The following is a 19753-nucleotide window of genomic DNA, read 5'->3' on the forward strand; positions in this document are numbered from 1 at the left end:
TTGTGTTCTTTTGTTGTTCCATATAGTGAATTCAGTACTTTTCCACATTTTTCTAATATGTATATAGTTAATAAATCTGTTTCTCTATGAAGACTGGTGTGTTGTATTTGTTTTATTGCATGTAATGAAATTCAGTGTAGTTGCATTCACTGTCAAGTAGCTGTTCCATTTCACTCTGAATTAAATAGCATATTACAATATAGTGTGAATGCAGTTATAAGGGAACCCCCTTATTATAACTGCATTCACACTATATTGTAATATGCTATTTAATGTTTTGCCCCTACTGCCATAGGAAATAATTACCTTAATAAATGCATTTGGACAGAAAATACTATCTAAGTATTATGAATGACATTTTATAATGAATTCAAATGGTTTACTCCAATAAGAAAAATGTAACTTAGCAATGAAACAATCGATAAAAATCAAATACACACAATCCAACTTAGAAACGAAACAATCAATAAAATAAAATATTTTATGTGACGGGGTGGATTCGAACCTATGACTTACTGAATTTCTCACTTTTTTTTCCCCCTTTTCTCCCCCCTTCTTCCCCTTCTTATACGGACTATTCTTCCCCAGCTTTGGCGGAGTTGGGAGAGCGTTAGACTGAAGATCTAAAGGTCCCTGGTTCAATCCTGGGTTTCGGCAGAGGAACCATGTCTGTGCCTTTTGGTCGAGGGGGTCCACTGACCAAACGCCGCCGCTGCCTCCTGTCTACCTGATTTCACCTAGCCTCATCGCTATCTGCCTCTCAGACGGCCAGGTATCAGGTTGTGTTGGTTCCATGGTGTTATGGTTAGCACTCTGGGCTTTGAATCCAGCAATCCGAGTTCAAATCTCGGTGGAACCTTTTTTGCTTTTTTTGCGGAAGGGAGGGCAAAAACAGAGGTGATGCGCAACTGCTGATGTGGCGGTGAAATTGGCACTCTCAAACCGAGTCGGAATCAGGGAAACATGGGCTTAAAAAGCAAAGGCTTCACTTGCTCCTTGCTGTCGCGCTTCTAGGCTCAATGACTTAACTCTCTGCTGCTCGGTGGGAAAAGGTGACCCACGCCAAGGTTCCATGGTGTAACGGTTAGCACTCTGAATCCAGCGATCCGAGTTCAAATCTCGGTGGGACCTGCTTTTGCCAGGAATGTGCGCAGGGCCTCGTCCGAAAAAACTTTTCGGCAGCAGTGAGCCTCAAAAGCTCATCTAGGGAGTGCCTCTTGAAGGGAGGTACACCACGTGGAGAATGCGGGCGTCGATCCCGCTACCTCTCGCATGCTAAGCGAGCGCTCTTCCATTTGAGCTAATTCCCCTCGACGATAACGCGTCCATTGCTCTCAAAGACAAAGACGAGGAGCGTACCCTAGCATGTGTGCAGTTGCTGCAGCGCGATTTCCAATAGCCACAAAGAAAAGAAACTGTATTTCCTCTTTGCACTGGCTACCGTTTAGTTGTAGATTTAATTAAAATATTGCACTTTAAGCCATGCAAGCGGAAATGTTTGCGGCCAGGCAGCAGCAGGGAGGATGTCCGTGTTGGCTCGTTGGTCTAGGGGTATGATTCTCGCTTTGGGTGCGAGAGGTCCCGGGTTCAACTCCCGGACGAGCCCTTTATTAGGCTTTGCTTTGAATCTCTTCAGCTTGATTAGGGGAACCAGGATATTTCGGAGAAATTGGGGATAAAAACTGTCAGAGAGAGGCCGGTTAGCTCAGTTGGTTAGAGCGTGGTGCTAATAACGCCAAGGTCGCGGGTTCGATCCCCGTACGGGCCACTCTTTTTCTCTCTGGGACCTTCAGCTCTGCTCGTCTCAAAAGTGACGGGCGGTCTCCCAGAAATCTCTGCTGGCTAAACCACCTGAAGACCTGGCCGAAATAGCTCAGTTGGGAGAGCGTTAGACTGAAGATCTAAAGGTCCCTGGTTCAATCCCGGGTTTCGGCAGAGGAACCATGTCTGTGCCTTTTGGTCGAGGGGGTCCACTGACCAAACGCCGCCGCTGCCTCCTGTCTACCTGATTTCACCTAGCCTCATCGCTATCTGCCTCTCAGACGGCCAGGTATCAGGTTGTGTTGGTTCCATGGTGTAATGGTTAGCACTCTGGGCTTTGAATCCAGCAATCCGAGTTCAAATCTCGGTGGAACCTTTTTTGCTTTTTTTGCGGAAGGGAGGGCAAAAACAGAGGTGATGCGCAACTGCTGATGTGGCGGTGAAATTGGCACTCTCAAACCGAGTCGGAATCAGGGAAACATGGGCTTAAAAAGCAAAGGCTTCACTTGCTCCTTGCTGTCGCGCTTCTAGGCTCAATGACTTAACTCTCTGCTGCTCGGTGGGAAAAGGTGACCCACGCCAAGGTTCCATGGTGTAACGGTTAGCACTCTGAATCCAGCGATCCGAGTTCAAATCTCGGTGGGACCTGCTTTTGCCAGCAATGTGCGCAGGGCCTCGTCCGAAAAAACTTTTCGGCAGCAGTGAGCCTCAAAAGCTCATCTAGGGAGTGCCTCTTGAAGGGAGGTACACCACGTGGAGAATGCGGGCGTCGATCCCGCTACCTCTCGCTTGCGCCTCCTGCTTCCTACCAATTGAGCCAAAGTAAGCCCAAATGAGCCAATCGCGTTTCTCTGCTGTGGCTTACTTTTGACCAATCGCGTTTCTCTCCTGTGGCTTACTTTTGACCAATCGCGTTGCTGTCCTATGGCTTACTTTTGACCAATCGCGTTGCTCTCCTGTGGCTTACTTTTGACCAATTGCGTTGCTCTCATGTGGCTTACTACTTTTGACCAATCGGCGGCCGCTATTATTGTCATCTTTGCAACAGGTAAGGCTATTCTTCATTACTGTATAATCGTTCATTATTTATTCGTATACAGTGTGTATTTTGGGAAAATAAAACATGCCAATATACCTAGCTAGCATGTATAGCACACGTATTCTTAAGTACCTGTGAACCTGTAACATTTCCCATGATAAATACAGTAAAAAACATGTCAATACTGTCAAGTTAATTAGCCGGCCGCTAATTAAGCTAACGTTATATCCTGAGACTATTTTTTTGTTGTTGTTAATTTAGTATTTTTTTTTGTGTCATTACATTATAATGTTTTATTCATATATATGTTATACTATGTCCTCTGTAGAGGACACCAGGACTTATAAAATATATACCAAAACGATTTGATTTACAATTTTACGTTTTAGATCTGTTTGATGATCATATTTTTACCTTTACATTATATTGTGTGCTTCCTAATCTCTGCCACAAAAGCTAAACAAAACAAAATGATTTATGCATGGCATGATACCAGCAAGATTGTACCAAGAAGTGTTACTTGATGCTGTCAAGATACTGTGGGTAATAGCTAAATATGATAAGATTGTACAGTATTTTAATATGAATCAATGCTACTACAATTACTTAGCGACTCCAGGACAGCAGTGAATGATTTGCAAATGAATTAAGCCCATTGTAAGTTCATTGAATGCTGAAAGGTTTTATAAATCCAGTGTTTCAATTATTAAATGATTTACAGTCATATAGGCAAGGCTAGTCAAGACAAGTTTATTTGTAGAGCACAATTTGTACATTAGGCAATTCAAAGTGATTTACAGTTGTATATAATAACAATAATGCTGGTAAAATCAATTCATAAAACATATGATCATTAATCAATTACATTAAAAACAAATGGTGTAGCACAATACTTTCAGTTGGAATATGACACCTATGTTCTGTTTATGCCTGTGTCCTTTCAGATTATGTATGCATACCCGGTTTTTCGAAAAACCTCTGAGGGTCGACTCCTCATGGGGCCAACTGAGGAGGCCAATAGGAGTGAGATCACGGTGGCAGGGAGGGCCAGGTGTAAGGAGGAGGTCCTGGCTGAGGCCACTGCCTTTGTGAGGCAGAATGGAGGGAATCCTGGAGACCAGTTCCTGGTTCTGGCTCACTGCAAGATCCAGTTTGGGAAACACCAGGGCCAGAAGTTCCTGTGGCTGCTGGAGAACTCACTGGGGTATGCAGTGTATCTGGTCAGCAGCATTTTGGGGGAGGAGGAGAGGAACAACCCACTGTCGGCAAACAAACACCTGTTCCTCAGATACACCTCGCAGATCAGGGAGGTAGGTGAGGCTGTGGAGGTGTTTCAGAAAAAACAGGCCATGCTGCAGGAGGCCCAGAGGACGGGAGACTCTGGATGTCTGATGGTGGAGTTTGGTGATTTTAAGGGTAGGTCAATGAAGGAGGTGTATGAGGACCCAAGCAAGGAGGCCCAGGCTCTCATCACCTACCTAAAGAAGGCAAAGGCCAGGCCCAACACCAACATGGCCCTTTTCAAAGCATACGTGCTGAAGAGGCAGGCTCCAGCCCACATACCCACCACCACTGTGCCCGCTGCATCTGCCCCTACTGCTGCTGTGCCCACTGGCACTATGTATGTTCCTCCTCCACCTGCTGGCACTCAGAACAGGCCACTGCTGGTGACCAATGTGAAGGCCCTTTTGGCGCGGGGGAAGCATTTATCTGCTTCACAGCTGGCACACAAGATTTTGTCTCCAGCCAAACCCTGTAAGTGATTTGCCAGCTTTAAAATCATTACAGTATATATTATGCAGTATATATGTCTAACGAAAATACGTGTTTTGTCAACAACAGCTGCAGGACCACGTTTCCCTCCTGCGTCTGAGTCCGCAGCCCGGAGACGACTCTTTACATGTGGTGAGTATCACTTAACGCATACAAGTGTGTTGGTGACATGTGCTTAGTGTTTTATGTTATTTTACAGACTCTGCTGCTAGGGATTTTTTTGAGGAGGAAGATGACGAGGAGATGGCAACTGTAGCTTCACAAGCTGAGGAGCAACTTCCTCAAGGTATGTAAATCTTAAACAATATTTTACAAACAATTCTGTGACAACAGTATTTTTTAAATGACATATCATATTCTTTTATTTTACAACACAGAGGAATGGCACTTCTCAGGTGTCAATCTACATTCACTCTTTGAGTGAACATCTTCAAAGCAAAAAGGGAATTTAAAGGTGTATGTAAAAGGTTTTTATTTCATTTTTTATCATAATCACAGACTAAAGCTCATTCTTGTCATCTCACACGTCCCCCACTCCCCTTGGAATAAGTGGCTGTTGTAGTTAGAGGCACTCACAGTGTTTGGGCTGCTTTGCTTCACATTTTGCTTATCCCATCTCATTTTTCTTCTTGTATTTGTCCTAATGGTGCTTGGGTGATAAACAGGATGATTTTCACTGCTTCCTTCCATCGTTTCATCATCATGTTGCCTGTCTACTAATCATAAATGCTTTTCACTAAACCTTGTAATCGCAGTAGCTGTCCAGCAGAGCTGAGAAAGTCATGCAGTGAAAGTCTAAAACAATAAGATAATTATGTTGTGTCTTTTTACGCTCCAGCCACTGCGGCCTTGAGAGGCCCTGCTCCTGCCCTGGCTCGTTCTCCTGCCCCGGCTCGTGCTCCTGCCCCGGCTCCTGCTCCTTCCCTGGCTCGTTCTCCTGCCCTGGCTCGTTCTCCTGCCCCGGCTCGTGCTCCTGCCCCGGCTCCTGCTCCTTGCCTGGCTCGTTCTCCTGCCCTGGCTCGTTCTCCTGCCCCGGCTCGTGCCCCGGCTCGTGCTCCTACCCCTGCTCCTCCAGCATTGTGGACCCCTGGCCAGGTGTCCCATTCGCCTGCAGAGCTTCCTGTCCACTGGAACGAGCAACTCCCATCTTTCCAGCAGGACTGGATCAGAAAGACTCTGTTCAGGGCCAACTCAAAAACAGGGAAGCCTGAGCTGATGCCACATCCCAACTTCTGGTGGTACCCTCCCCAGCCCCCGACCGTCTTCACCCAGCCCCCTGCTTCTCCTGATATCTTCTTCTGCCGCCCTCTGTTCCTCTGGATGCCGCTGAAGATGTGGTCCATTCCACTTGTCTGTGTCCAGCCAGCCTGCAATAACCACAAGCTGACAGCTGCTGGCCTTTATCGCACTGTGCGCAAGGTCCTGGACATAGACGGGTGGTATGACATGGCAACAGAGTATCTGGAGTGCAAAGGGTGCAAGAAGAAGTATCCAGCCTGGTCTGAAGACATCCTGGGACAGCTCGACATGGGACACCGCAGAAAATTCCCCGCCATTCTGACATACAGGTAGAACACATTCATATTTAGAGCAATGCACTGTAATTTGTTGTACTGTATAAAATCAAATACATTGCTTTACTGACATTAACATTGAAATAGCAAGATGTGGCACTGAACATAATTATTTGACTGTCTGTAGGTACTCGTGTGACTACCGTGTAGTCATAATGATGCGGGAGAGGACCCAGGGCAACAGTGTCACGCAGCTTCACAAAAAGCTGCAGGAGCAGCACACCTCAGCGTGGTCACAGCGGACGCTGGAGTACCTCACTGTCTGTGAGCCCTTCACAGACTCCTCCATCATTGAGCCTGCAGTCTTTTCTGCGCCCCCACCCCTCCCGCCCATCCCCAAACCCAAGTGGCTGTTGTCTGTGTATGCCAGGGACGTCCTCTCGCGGCTACCTGAGGTCAAGGCCAAAATAACCTCGGTCTTTGGCTCTGTCCTCAAGATGGACTCCACCAAAAAGGTATAAAAGTCAAGTTTGAATAATAATAATTGTTATTATCTTAAATTTTTCTTACATTTGTTTATTCTACTGTTTTTTTTTACATAGGTCACCAAAAAACTGGCCGGCGCTGCTGCCAACACTGCTGGTTGGTGCACTAATGTAGGCAATGAGCACGGCCAGGTGTTGGTGTCAGTGCTCACAGCGGCAGAGGGGCATGGACTGTGGCCCATGGCGGCGGGTCTCATGAAGAGGTACAGGGAGGCGGGAGTGGCACCGCCCGCCGTCATGTACGTGGACAGAGACTGCTGCAGCCCACTCGCACACGGACAGTCGCAGGTCAGAGCCATGTTCACAGAGTGGGATGAGCTCCAAGTGCGCCTAGACATTTGGCACTTCATGCGGCGCTTTGCAGCAGGTGTCATCACGGAGGCTCATCGGCTCTACGGCACCTTCATGACTCGGCTTTCCAGGTGCATCTTTGAGCTGGATCCAGATGATGTCGCTGCTCTTCGGTTGGCCAAACAGGGGGAGCTACAGGCCAGAGGAGCTGGTCCAGTCTCAGAGAAGGCCCTGGATAAGCTGATCACCAGGAAGGAGTTGGCGCTGCACTGTCGCAAGCGGACCAGAGGAGTGGAGGAGACCACCAGGAGGATCAAGGCACTCATTGAAGAGATGGACAGTGAGAAGGGGAGGGACACTCTGGGTGTACCACTGCTGGACCACGAGCGCATCCAACAGGTCTGGATAGACCAGCAGAGGCACATTGCCTGTATTCAAGACCCAGAGGGCTTCCCTCTGTACCAGAAGACAGACACAGTGAAGAAGGGTGGTGTGGAGCTCAGCTGCTATCGCTGTGCTCGTGGCTCCACCTCCTTGGAGTCTTTCCACCTCCATTTAAATCGCTTCATCCCAGGTAGGTTATAACTTTTATAACCTGCTAAAAACGTAAAACTTTTATAACCTGTTCTGCCGTTCTGAATACATAGATTATATATATTTGACTTTATTTAACCTCTAGGGACTAGTGCCAGTGATGCGCATTTCCAGGCCTATCTCCTGGAAGGCCTGATGCGCTGGAACCAGAACCGGATGGATGAAGCAGTAAGGGGAAAGACTGACCTGAGGACCTACAGCAGCGCTGAGAGGGAGGCAATGGACCGGCTCAGCCGCAAAGTGTTGAAGATGTCCCTGGATGAGCGCTACCAGCCTCCAGGGGCTTACACAGGTGAGAATTATTCATGTTAACTCAAACAAAAGATTATACATTATACAGGTGTATGAGTGTTTGAGTGTACATTTTTATATTTTATTTCAAATACTTCAACTATTGTTGTTTAATTTAGGCTTAATTTGAGCCTTTATAGCCTAATTTATTTGCTTTCTTTTCCTAAAGTGAATTTGCTTTATTTTGCATTTATGCTTATTATTTTATTGTTTATTATTTTCATTTTTTTATCTGTTAAACTGCGTCAAGCCTACAAACGATCAAACTTTGAAAAGTTTGATTGTTTGTTTGTTTCAGTTTGTTATGGACAAATAGCCACTACAGTTATAATAATGTGAATGTGCTTTGTATGTGTGTTGTTTTGCAGGGGAGCTGCTGGGTATGGAGTATCTGTACAGTCAGTCTGGGAAATCCCTGACTGTTATGGATAACCCAGAAGAGGAGGATCGGCTGGTGGAGCAGATGGATGATGAGGTGGTGCAGGACGAAGGCTTCGTTGAGGAGGAACCTGAGGACCTCACAGTGCCAGTCCTCTATGACCCCATTGAGACTGTCCCAGTCCACAGCAGCTTCCCCCAGGCCTTCAACCCCTGTCCCTCTGCACCAGGACCATCCTCACTACAGCCACCCACATCCAGCCAAGGACTGCAGCGCCCTGCTCAGCCTCCTCTGCAGTCTGCCCAGCTTCCTCAGCAGCGCCCTGCTCTGCCTCTTCTACACCCTCCTCAGCAGCGCCCTGCTCTGCCTCTTCTACACCCTCCTCTGCAGCGCCCTGTTCACCCTCCTCTGCAGTCTCCTCCACAGCCTTCTGTCCAGCCAAGTGCTGCCTCTGCTCCTGCAACATCAACTGGGTCCAGTGTTGCAGACCAGGCTCCTGTAAGTAAGCTGCTCATTATTAGTTTCCATTTGCTTTTACACTCTGACATTTAACATGCTATGTATTGTTATTGTAATACTTCTACAGGCTCCTGTTCTTGGACCCGATGGCATTGCGGGCTGGGATAAGGTGCAGGATCTGGCTGAGTACCTGATGTCCCTCCGTCAGGCACTCTACCTGGACGAGCAGCAGGTCACAGAGGTCATCCGTCTGTGGACTGCTCTTCCTGATGGGAACAAGAGGAGGATCCACTATCAGCCCAGACACCAGCCCAAACTGACCCACGGACGCTTCAAGGCTCCGAAAAACACAGGAGTGACACCGGGTGTGGAGAGTGTGAAGAGGTGTCTGATCGGTCATCCTGGGGGGCCGGCTCAGTGGCCCAGCACCAGTCGCTTAGTCGAGGCCATGTGCATCAAACTGTGTGCACTGCACAAGTCCCCAACTAAGAAAGATGGAGTCCGTCTTCCTCGTTGGACTAAGGTGCTCAACGATTACCACCACATCCGAGACCTGGTGCTGAACTGCCACACTCTGATGGAGGCCACGTCACTTCAGCTGTTTGTGCTGAATCAGAGGACTCTCACTCAGTGGTAAGCATGGTTTTACATATACATTTGAATGAAAGGGATAGCAGTTATTTATAATTAATAATTTTTTTGATTGCAGGTTTAATCGAAGGGAGAACACCCAGGAAGTGACTGTCCTTACCCAGGGCCTTGCTGCAGAAGACCGCATCGCTGTGGCCAGCTCACAGCTTCCTGCTCCGCGGGAAAGGCTGGATGAGGCTCCCTCCACATCAGGGGCCCGGCATGAGTTTGTCCTTCCTCCTAACAGAGCGGGACAGGCTCCTAAGCTACGGCCGGGCAAACGACCTGCCAGCGCTACAATTGTGCGGCCCATTACCCCAGCAGCTCCTACTCCTCCCCCATTTCCTGTGCCACTGCCCCAGTTCATTTTATTGAACCCTGTGCCCACGCTCATGGCAGCAGGTGCAGGTGGCCCTTCAGCTGCTCCTCTCCTGGCTCCAACTCCAGTATTTCCTGACGCGCCAGAGGCTCCTGCTCCCACTGCCTCGGTGTCTGTGTCCCGCTTCACTCAGAGGAACAGGCGACGCAGGGCAGAAGAGGAGGCCAGTGGAGCCCACAAAAGGAAATATGTCCGTGAAGTGGCATATAACAAATGCTCTAATTGTGGCAAGCCCAAAACTAAGGAGTTCGGCCACAGCCGCTTCGGCAGTGCCACGTTTTGCCCCAGTGTCTCTGGTGGCAAATCTTTAGAGGAGTGGCTGGTAGAACAGCGCCAGCAGAAAAAACCTGGACAGCCACCTCCATAATAATAATAATCTTGTAAATACTAGACTGTAAATATGTAAACATGTAAATAAATCTTGATACTTACCTCAGCTGCAACTAATTGATGTTAAAATGTAAATACTTTTACCTTCTTTTTTTCCCATCTTTCTGTAATGACTTGTTTGTTTCATTTATATTACAGAATGTTCTATTCTATTTCCACATTGTTAGTTGTTTATTGTTGTTTATTAATGTTTTGTACTTAGTTTTAGTAAATAATACTGTTCACACTCTTATTCATTGTGCTGCTTTGAATTGCCTTGGGACTGGAATGTGCAATCTGTCCTATATATTGTGTGTATGTACATATATTTATATATATGTGTGTGTGTACTTATTTCAATATTTGTATGTATTAATTTTAATAAAACATTTTACATTTGAAATGTCATTTCAATATTTGTGTGTATTCATTTTAATAAAACATTTTAAGTGTCCTAAAATAAATCAGATAAATCATATCAATCAATCCCACACACAAAAAACACATAATTGAAGAAACATTTTAATTTGTTTTATTTAAACCATAAACATGTAATATGCTTTTTAAAAATAATATACTCAATTAATATCAATCAATACAATGATATGTCACATAGATAACCAAATGAAGGCGCAGGCGCAGTTGATCACACACTATGGTCGCGCAGAACAGGGGTTCGAGCCCAGCCCGTGGAGGTTGACTTGTTTCACATGTTACTAAAACTCCTCCATAACGCACAGGAATATAGCCCGAATATTGTTGCAGGGCAAATTTGTGCGCGTATTCCCGTTTTCTGCGTCTTTTTCGCTTGCGTGCGGGGCGCAAAGATTGGGCCCCTTCTTATGCTAAGCGAGCGCTCTTCTATTTGAGCTAATTCCCCTCGACGATAAGGTGCCCATCGCTCTCAAAGACAAAGACGAGGAGCGTACCCTAGCATGTGTGCAGTTGCTGCAGCGCGATTTCCAATAGCCACAAAGAAAAGAAACTGTATTTCCTCTTTGCACTGGCTACCGTTTAGTTGTAGATTTAATTAAGATATTGCGCTTTAAGCCATGCAAGCGGAAATGTTTGTGGCCAGGCAGCAGCAGGGAGGATGTCCGTGTTGGCTCGTTGGTCTAGGGGTATGATTCTCGCTTTGGGTGCGAGAGGTCCCGGGTTCAACTCCTGGACGAGCCCTTTATTAGGCTTTGCTTTGAATCTCTTCAGCTTGATTAGGGGAACCAGGATATTTCGGAGAAATTGGGGATAAAAACTGTCAGAGAGAGGCCGGTTAGCTCAGTTGGTTAGAGCGTGGTGCTACTAACGCCAAGGTCGCGGGTTCGATCCCCGTATGGGTCACTCTTTTTCTCTCTGGGACCTTCAGCTCTGCTCGTCTCAAAAGTGACGGGCGGTCTCCCAGAAATCTTTGCTGGCTAAACCACCTGAAGACCTGGCCAAAATAGCTCAGTTGGGAGAGCGTTAGACTGAAGATGTAAAGGTCCCTGGTTCAATCCCGGGTTTCGGCAGAGGAACCATGTCTGTGCCTTTTGGTCGAGGGGGTCCACTGACCAAACGCCACCGCTGCCTCCTGTCTACCTGATTTCACCTAGCCTCATCGCTATCTGCCTCTCAGACGGCCAGGTATCAGGTTGTGTTGGTTCCATGGTGTAATGGTTAGCACTCTGGGCTTTGAATCCAGCAATCCGAGTTCAAATCTCGGTGGTACCTTTTTTGCTTTTTTTGCGGAAGGGAGGGCAAAAACAGAGGTGATGCGCAACTGCTGATGTGGCAGTGAAATTGGCACTCTCAAACCGAGTCGGAATCAGGGAAACATGGGCTTAAAAAGCAAAGGCTTCACTTGCTCCTTGCTGCCGCGCTTCTAGGCTCAATGACTTAACTCTCTGCTGCTCGGTGGGAAAAGGTGACCCACGCCAAGGTTCCATGGTGTAACGGTTAGCACTCTGAATCCAGCGATCCGAGTTCAAATCTCGGTGGGACCTGCTTTTGCCAGGAATGTGCGCAGGGCCTTGTCCGAAAAAACTTTTCGGCAGCAGTGAGCCTCAAAAGCTCATCTAGGGAGTGCCTCTTGAAGGGAGGTACACCACGTGGAGAATGCGGGCGTCGATCCCGCTACCTCTCGCATGCTAAGCGAGCGCTCTTCCATTTGAGCTAATGGAGCGCTTGCCCGTCTGAGTCTGCACAGGAAGTAAAGACGCTACTGAGCCTTCTTCACCAGAGATGCAATGTGGTAGTCCAGGAGAGATCTTCACTGATGTGCACCCCCAATAATTTGGTGCTGCTCACTCTCTCCACATCGGCACCATTGATGGACAGTGGCAGGTGTTCGGTGTGACCTCTCTGGAAGTCAACAATGATCTCTTTGGTTTTTCTGACATACAGCAGGAGGTTGTTGTCTCTGCACCATGTGGTCAGAAGGTCTACCACCTTCCTGTAGTGAGTCTCGTCTCCCTTAGTGATGAGACCCACCAGAGTTGTATCGTCCGCAAACTTAATAATGTGATTTGTGTTATGAGTTTTTGTGCAGTCGTGTGTCAGCAGCGTGAAGAGCAGTGGACTGAGCACGCAGCCTTGAGGGGCCCCTGTGCTCAGTGTGATGCTTCTTGAGGTGTTGTTGCCCACATGCACTACTTGCGTCTTCTGACTGAGGAAGTCCAATAGCCAGTTGCAAAGTGAAGTACTTAGTCCTAGTTTGTCGAGTTTGCAGATGAGTTGTTGCGGAATTAATGTGTTAAATGCTGAACTGAAGTCTATGAATAGCATTCTCATATATGTGTTTTTTTTGTCCAGATGGGTAAGGGCTGGATGAAGGGCAGAGCAGATTGCATCCTCTGTAGATCGTTTGGCTCGGTATGCAAACTGGTGGGGGTCCAGGGTGTGTGTGTGTGTGTGGGGGGAGTGGATTTGATGTGGTACCATCCTGCTTCAATGACTATCACCCTGTGGCACTGACAGCATTAAATCTCCATTGTCTAGATATCGGTCTATGACCTAGATCCCATAACATCGTCAAGGATGTGTGATCTGAGAGTGTTATGGGCAGTATTTTAATATCAGTTACTCCATGTAATTCTGAAACAGGGGTGAATAAATAATCAATTCGTGAACATCATGAATGCCTAAAAGAGTAAAAAGATAAAATCTTTATTATTTGGGAATTTCTGTCTCCACACATCCACTAGACCCACCTCCTTAAGTTGTCCAGATAACATCTTAATCATTTTAGGGAGAGGGAATTTTGGAATCGGCTGCCTATCCATATACTGTGACAAAACACAATTGAAGTCTCCCCCCAACAAGAGGATTCCTTTACTGTGTTGCAAAATGACCCCAAAGGACGGTGCGAGGCCGGTGGTGTGATTATAATGAGCGACGCACCGGTCTCATATCTCTCACGGAGGAGCGGAAGCATAAAAGGAGGAGTGACGACAGTGGAGATCGAGAGAGGAACAGCCCTGATTTTAATGTTGTGTTTTGTTTCTGTTTTGTGTGGCCAGCAGTCATCCACGAGGGCTGCTGGCTTATACTTTAATTTTTGTATTTGTTTAATTATTTATTAAAATCTTTTGAATGTTACCACCTCCTTCTTCCCATAACATCTAACCTCGTTACACTGGTGAAGAAGGAAGAATGCGAAGGAGGTTACTTATCCACTCGGTTGCACATCTCTAGTCTATGAAACAAGCCTATTATCTCTGCTCTACTTGTTACGATGGTGTTTGTCACAAAGTCCATGGCTTTGTCTGGACCGATGAATTCTCTTTGATCACCGTTAAACGTAATCCATAGTTTAGCAGGGTAAATTAATCCATAACGGACATCTTATCGGTTGTAGATCTTTTTTTCACCTCTGTGAATGGCTTTTGGCTTTTCACCTCTGGCTTTTGCTACACTTGCTGTGAAGTCGGGAAAGAAGGCTATCTGTTGTCCGTTGAACTTTAGTGGTGCCAGCTGTTGCGCTTTCTTCAAAACCTCCTGCCAATCTTGATAATAATGCATGCGAACAATGATGGCTCACGGGTTCTTTCCTGGTCGTGGCAGGCTGTGGTGAGAGCGATCAACTCACAATTCTCTCTCTATTTTAAGCACTTCTCGAAGCAATTTAGACACCTCAGTCGTGCTACTTGAGCTACTTTTAATCCGCACATTGTTTCTCCTCATCCTTCCCTCTATATCTTCAAATTTTTCTTCCAAATTTTTAACTTGGCTTTCCTGTTTGGTCACCGTTGTTTGCAGCATTACAACTTCGTCAGACCATGTTGACAGCCCCCCCTCCATGTCTCTGATGTTAGTGTGGCAGTATGCTATCAAAATCTTAATACAATGCCAATTATGACACTAAATAGACTACGTCACCCGGGAAATTGGAAATTGGCCGGGGACCCACAGGTACATCAAGTGCAAAGCACAAAAATACGTAGTGGTAGCCTTAAACATCTTACATCAAGATGTTTAGTCTGGCAACTCTCCATAGACGCGGCTTAATCCGAGGGGCGGGATAAACCGTTGTCTCTCAAAATCCCTCTGCACGCAATAGGATAGCGCTACAACCAACCAGAGCAACGAGGAAGGTGACGTAGTCAGAGCGGCAAAGATCCGGTCCAGCAAAACTCCGAACACTTCTTCCTATTTTAAGAATGACTTAAGTGCCGTTCTTTGCTCTTTTCTTAAAGAAAACTCCAAGTCCTCCAGAGTCACGGCCAAAGCCGATTCGAAAGACCGCTGTTCTCCATCCGCAGCCGCCATTCTTTGTTTTCAAGTGGCAGCCGTCGCAACTCTGTCGTCATATGTTAAGCCCGCCCCCGCCTACTCTATACACGACGTGATTGGCCTGACCCAATTTAGGTTTTTGCAGCTAGAAGGTCTATGGAGAGTTGCTAGACTGCCCTGGCTGCGAAATACATTTTGCTGCCGCTAGGGTGCGTCTAGATATCAGACAATGAAAAAGAGTTCCACTGAATTTATTCCTAAACACACATACAGTAAAATACAAAACTGGTATATTTTAATATACAAAAATTAAAATTAATGCATCATGTTACACCCACAAATTTTACCACTTCAGATTTGGGGGTATTACGTCCTATGAGTGTCTAGGGTTCTTTTCTTGCCTGAACGTAACAAAATTAAGGTTTAAAGAGCATTTGTCTGGGCCCTGCCACAGCACCACAACAACAAGAATATTTTTAACGCTTTTATTCAAAGGCTTTTAACAAAAAAAAACAATGCACTTAGGTTTAGGGAGACTTCAGAAGGGGGCAATGCCAAAATAACAAACAAAAGTTTAGTCTACCTGGGAGTTAAATTCTTACTAGGCTTCACAAAGAATATAACAAATAAATGACAGAAATGTACACTCTCGCTAGGGATGGCTGACGCGAAACAGTCGTTCCGAAGCTTTGTGAGATCCCAAAGCGCAGATGTTTCGAAACACTGATCCGAAGCGTGATTCAAAACACCCATGTCACGTGACTATGGCCAAACGAAGCCTCGAAGTGTTTCACAAGTGTCTCATCAGGTGTGATCCGCCGAATCAGCGTTTGATTGACACGGTCGGGAACAGACCACACAATCGCACATCTGTATAAAAGTGAAATCAACGCATATTGGTTTTTGTGAGAGGAGTTTGATTTTGAGATGAAGGATTTTTGGTGATATAGTGACATAGTGCGATTTGATTAGTTAGCTATAAGCTAGGCTTACATTTAAATTTACACAACACATTGACTGATAGGCTAGAGACAGACAGAGTATATCCTACATATAGTGACACATCAATAGATAGATATAAATATAGACAGCTAGATTAATAGATAGATACATATATAGATAGATTATAGATAGCCTACATATACAAATACATAGATAGATTATAGATGCATATCTAGGTACATAGATAGATTATAGATACATATCTAGATACATAGATAGATTCATATAGATAGATACATAGATCGATAGATTTGGATAGATAGATGCCCAGAACTCATGATTCACTAACTTACTGGAAAGAGAGAGCAGTAATCTTTCCTCTTTTGTATGTCCTAGCAAAAAAATGTCTTTGCATGCCAGCAACAAGTGTCCCTTGTGAGAGGATTTTTTCAAAGGCTGGAGAAATTATCTGTAAAAAAAGAAGTAAGCTAAGTCCTTCCACAGCAGAGAAATTAATATTTTTTAATAAAAATCTCAAAAAAAGTGAGACATTGTGGCTTGATTTCTTTTATTAATATTAATTTTGCAGGACCAAAATAACATTATGCACAGTGATGAGCCTATAGGTTACAAGCTTCACATATTAGAAAAAAAAAAAAAAAAAAAAAAAATGTAATGGCTCGTCAAGGTTGTTTCAGATCAACACCTGCAAGTGACCACTAGGTGTCACCGTTGAGACGGGTGTCGGATTGATTCGAAGCCTCGAAACAATATGGCACATTTGGTTCAACTGTTTCATTGCTTCACGAAGCCTCGATCTGCCCACCACTAATTCTCGCCCTACCTAACCACAAACCAGGAGAAAACAGGGGATTACAAAATAAAATGGCGCCCACCTCCCTACAGTTCCCAAGTAACAAAGAAGTAACAAAAGAAACAAACAATCAGTAGAGTAACAGCTTAAAAGGTAAAGTAAAGGTTATAGACTGGGGCGTCCCACAAGTAGGCAACAGAGCCTTAGGCTACAGCACAACATTCAACAATAAGGAGGCAATAATAAAGTCGCACAGATATGTGCACAACAACTGGACCGGGCAGGACACAGATCATGCCCTGGAGAAAGGTTGTCCCTGATTGAAAGTTCTGCTGGATTGTATGCTGCTTCCCTCCTGGTTGGTACAGGTGCAGCGGGGGACGCAATCAGTTACCTGCCAGAGTGAAAGAGTGGGAGGAGCCAAATGAGAGCAGGAGACACAAAACAAAAACAACAGAAAGAAAGAGTGAAACACATACCACAGTACCATGCAGGTCTCACACAAATATACGTCTTTAGACGTAACAGGGGATTCGTCTTGCCTATCCAAACACAGCAACTACTCGTGCTCTTTCACAACACCAACCCACCCGTTGTGAACATTGCAGACCGACAGCCAAACCACCACCATGCACAGAGGACTCTGGCTAGTACTGGCACCCCAATTCTGAATGGAGAAGAAAACAATATGAGACAAGCAAACACACACATACACATTCCACATAATGATCTGTCGATTAAAGGGGTCATATAATGCCATTTTTGTACCAGTTAATATGATCTTTAGGGTCTAAATGAAAAGTTTGTAATATACTTTAATTTAAAATTCTCATTAGTATTGTAAGAAAACGCAAATTTTACCTGGTCAATAACAGCTCTGTTTTCAGCACGCCATTTAAGTGCATGTGTCTTTAAATGATAATAAGCTTTGCTCACCCAGCCCCACTGTTCTGTGGGGCGTTTTGACAACACACGTGGAGTGTTGCCTTGACAACAGTTGAGGGTATATTTTGGAGAAAGAATGGCAGCGGGAGTCTCTGAGGACACATCTGTGCAACCGAATCAATTTGAACCGGAACAAGATGACGACCCCGGAGAAGTTCGACAATTAAGGCTCGAACAGGATGTTTCTGAATGACTGAAGAATAACAAATTTTAGGAATCTATTTCAGATATGCTTTCTTACATAAACATCACGGTGAAGAATACTGATTTTAGCATTTGAGGCATAGATGAAGATTAAGTCAAGCAATTCAGGAGTCTGACATTAGCTTTTGTCTTTATGCACTTCCTGACCATTAAGCTCAAGGTACAGCGGTGCCTTTGTCTCTATGATAATGTTAAGGTTTGAGCAATCAAGTCAGGATGATTGGATTAGCAATACAATAGAGTGAATATGCTGATTACCTGCCATACAGGTTTTCGCTGGATAGAATCAACTCCTCCCTACTTTCTACTCTCAGAAGTCCCTCCTCCTTGGAATGGAGATACATTTCAATGGAATCTGCTTTAGATTCAGACTGTTTTGAAGAATTGCAGACGCGCTCAATAAAGAATAACTTCTGCTTGAACGTGATCCAAACGTCTCCTGCTTAGAAGAAGGAAAAGTTTCCTACAGTTGGTTAACGTAATGTCACTTTGATCTATCTTTGTATGTACTGGCAGGGTAACGTTAGAGTAGTGAGATACGAACGCTATGTGTTTACTGATGTACCGGTATATGTTAGTTCATTGACAGATTGATGTTACAGCTAATGGTCATGAAAAACTTTTTTTCGGTAAATGTAGGCTTGTCAGTGATGAATAAAACTTTACACACTTCTTCTGGAGGTGCAGCAAGAACACGAAAAGTTGGTACCGATTCTTTTTTCAGGAGCAGTTTCTTAGCAAAACTACTGACCCTCGTTTATAAACCAGTAGTCTGGTGAGAAATGATTCGCGCAAACATGAAAGCATTGACGATCGTGGGGAATATTCCCTTCGAAAACAAAACTGAAGCGTCTTCAGCGGTTCGGATTTAGGAACATCAAAATGACTGCTGTGTTTGTTATTACACCCAAGAACAGAACACCACAATCTCTTAGACGCCATTCTGCTCCAGCGTATCAACAATGGCGAACTATGATGACAGCTCGCTCAGGGCGGGTCTGTGTTGAAACGCTGCTGTCAATTAACAATCGCGGGAGGGGCGTCCGACCGTGTGACGTCACACGGTCAGACGGCTCGATTTGAGACAGGGGAAAACATATGAGATAAAAAAAAAACACTGGATGGATTTTTATCATTATGTGATGGTTGTGTACAGGCACTGCCAACACACATTTCAGTACAATCAACTTGTAAAAGTTCATGTACCATTATATGACCCATTTAAACACTTATATCAACTTATATTAATTTGTTGAGCGGAGCGTTAAAGACGTACAGAAAAGATACAAAAACATGGTACAAGATGCCAAAAAAGAAATATTTAAGAGGAAATATCCAAAAACGGGAGGAGGACCCCAAGAGAAACTTAAAGACACCACTGAAATGGTGATGAATATATATGGTGGACAGACGCCTATGTTCTGGGGGATTAGCGGAGGACGGGAAAGTGGAGTGTGTGTCGTCAACATCGACGTTACCGGCGGAGTTCCCTCAGCCACTGACAGCAGCACCCCGTCTTGTCAAGAGGAAGAGCCAGACAGTCAAGAGGAGAATACAGGTAACAGCGGGTGATTGTTTTAAAGAAATCAGTTTGTTTTTTACTTTTGCTTCATTGCCGTCCATTTGATGCTAATAAAGTCAAGTAGATGTATGTTAATGTGAACCGGTAAGCTTGCTAGCCAGCAAATAAATGTGAACAACGTAATGCCTATAATACAAGGAGCTACGGTATGTTCTAGGTCTGCAATATATATAATGTAGGAATCTGATTCATGAAGCAAGTAAGTTATGTCTGTACTTATTTTTACTTACCCGGTCTTTGACTTGGGACCGAAGCGAGGCAGTGGAGGAGGAGCCGGGTGAGAGACGGGAGGGGACGGGAGATGAAGAGTCTAAGTCAGCATCAGCATCAGGTACAGCTGCTGGTCCCATGGTTTGCCCATCGGTGTCAAGAGGAACAATTATGTCAATGGTGCTAGACAAACAATACAGAAATCTTGAACTGGAAGAGAGGAAATTGCTGCTCGAGAATGAAGTTTTACAGATTCAGAGAGATAAATTACAATTAGAGTTGCACAAACAGTCGCTGGAGTTGTGAATATTTTGAGTACTTCCAA

General features: G+C 45.2%; 1 long non-coding RNA gene across 1 annotated transcript; it reads right to left on the reverse strand.

Moving 5' to 3' along the window:
• Positions 1-16142: 16142 nt before the first annotated feature.
• LOC307003759 lies at positions 16143-18707 on the reverse strand. The gene is made up of 3 exons (XR_013798803.1): positions 17895-18707; positions 17078-17625; positions 16143-16881 (listed from the first exon to the last, which is right to left on the reverse strand). It is a non-coding gene; the product is annotated as an uncharacterized lncRNA (long non-coding RNA).
• Positions 18708-19753: the final 1046 nt, after the last annotated feature.

This window comes from Phoxinus phoxinus (genome assembly GCF_949152265.1).
Source record: "Phoxinus phoxinus genome assembly, chromosome: 9".
Lineage (NCBI taxonomy): Eukaryota > Metazoa > Chordata > Actinopteri > Cypriniformes > Leuciscidae > Phoxinus > Phoxinus phoxinus.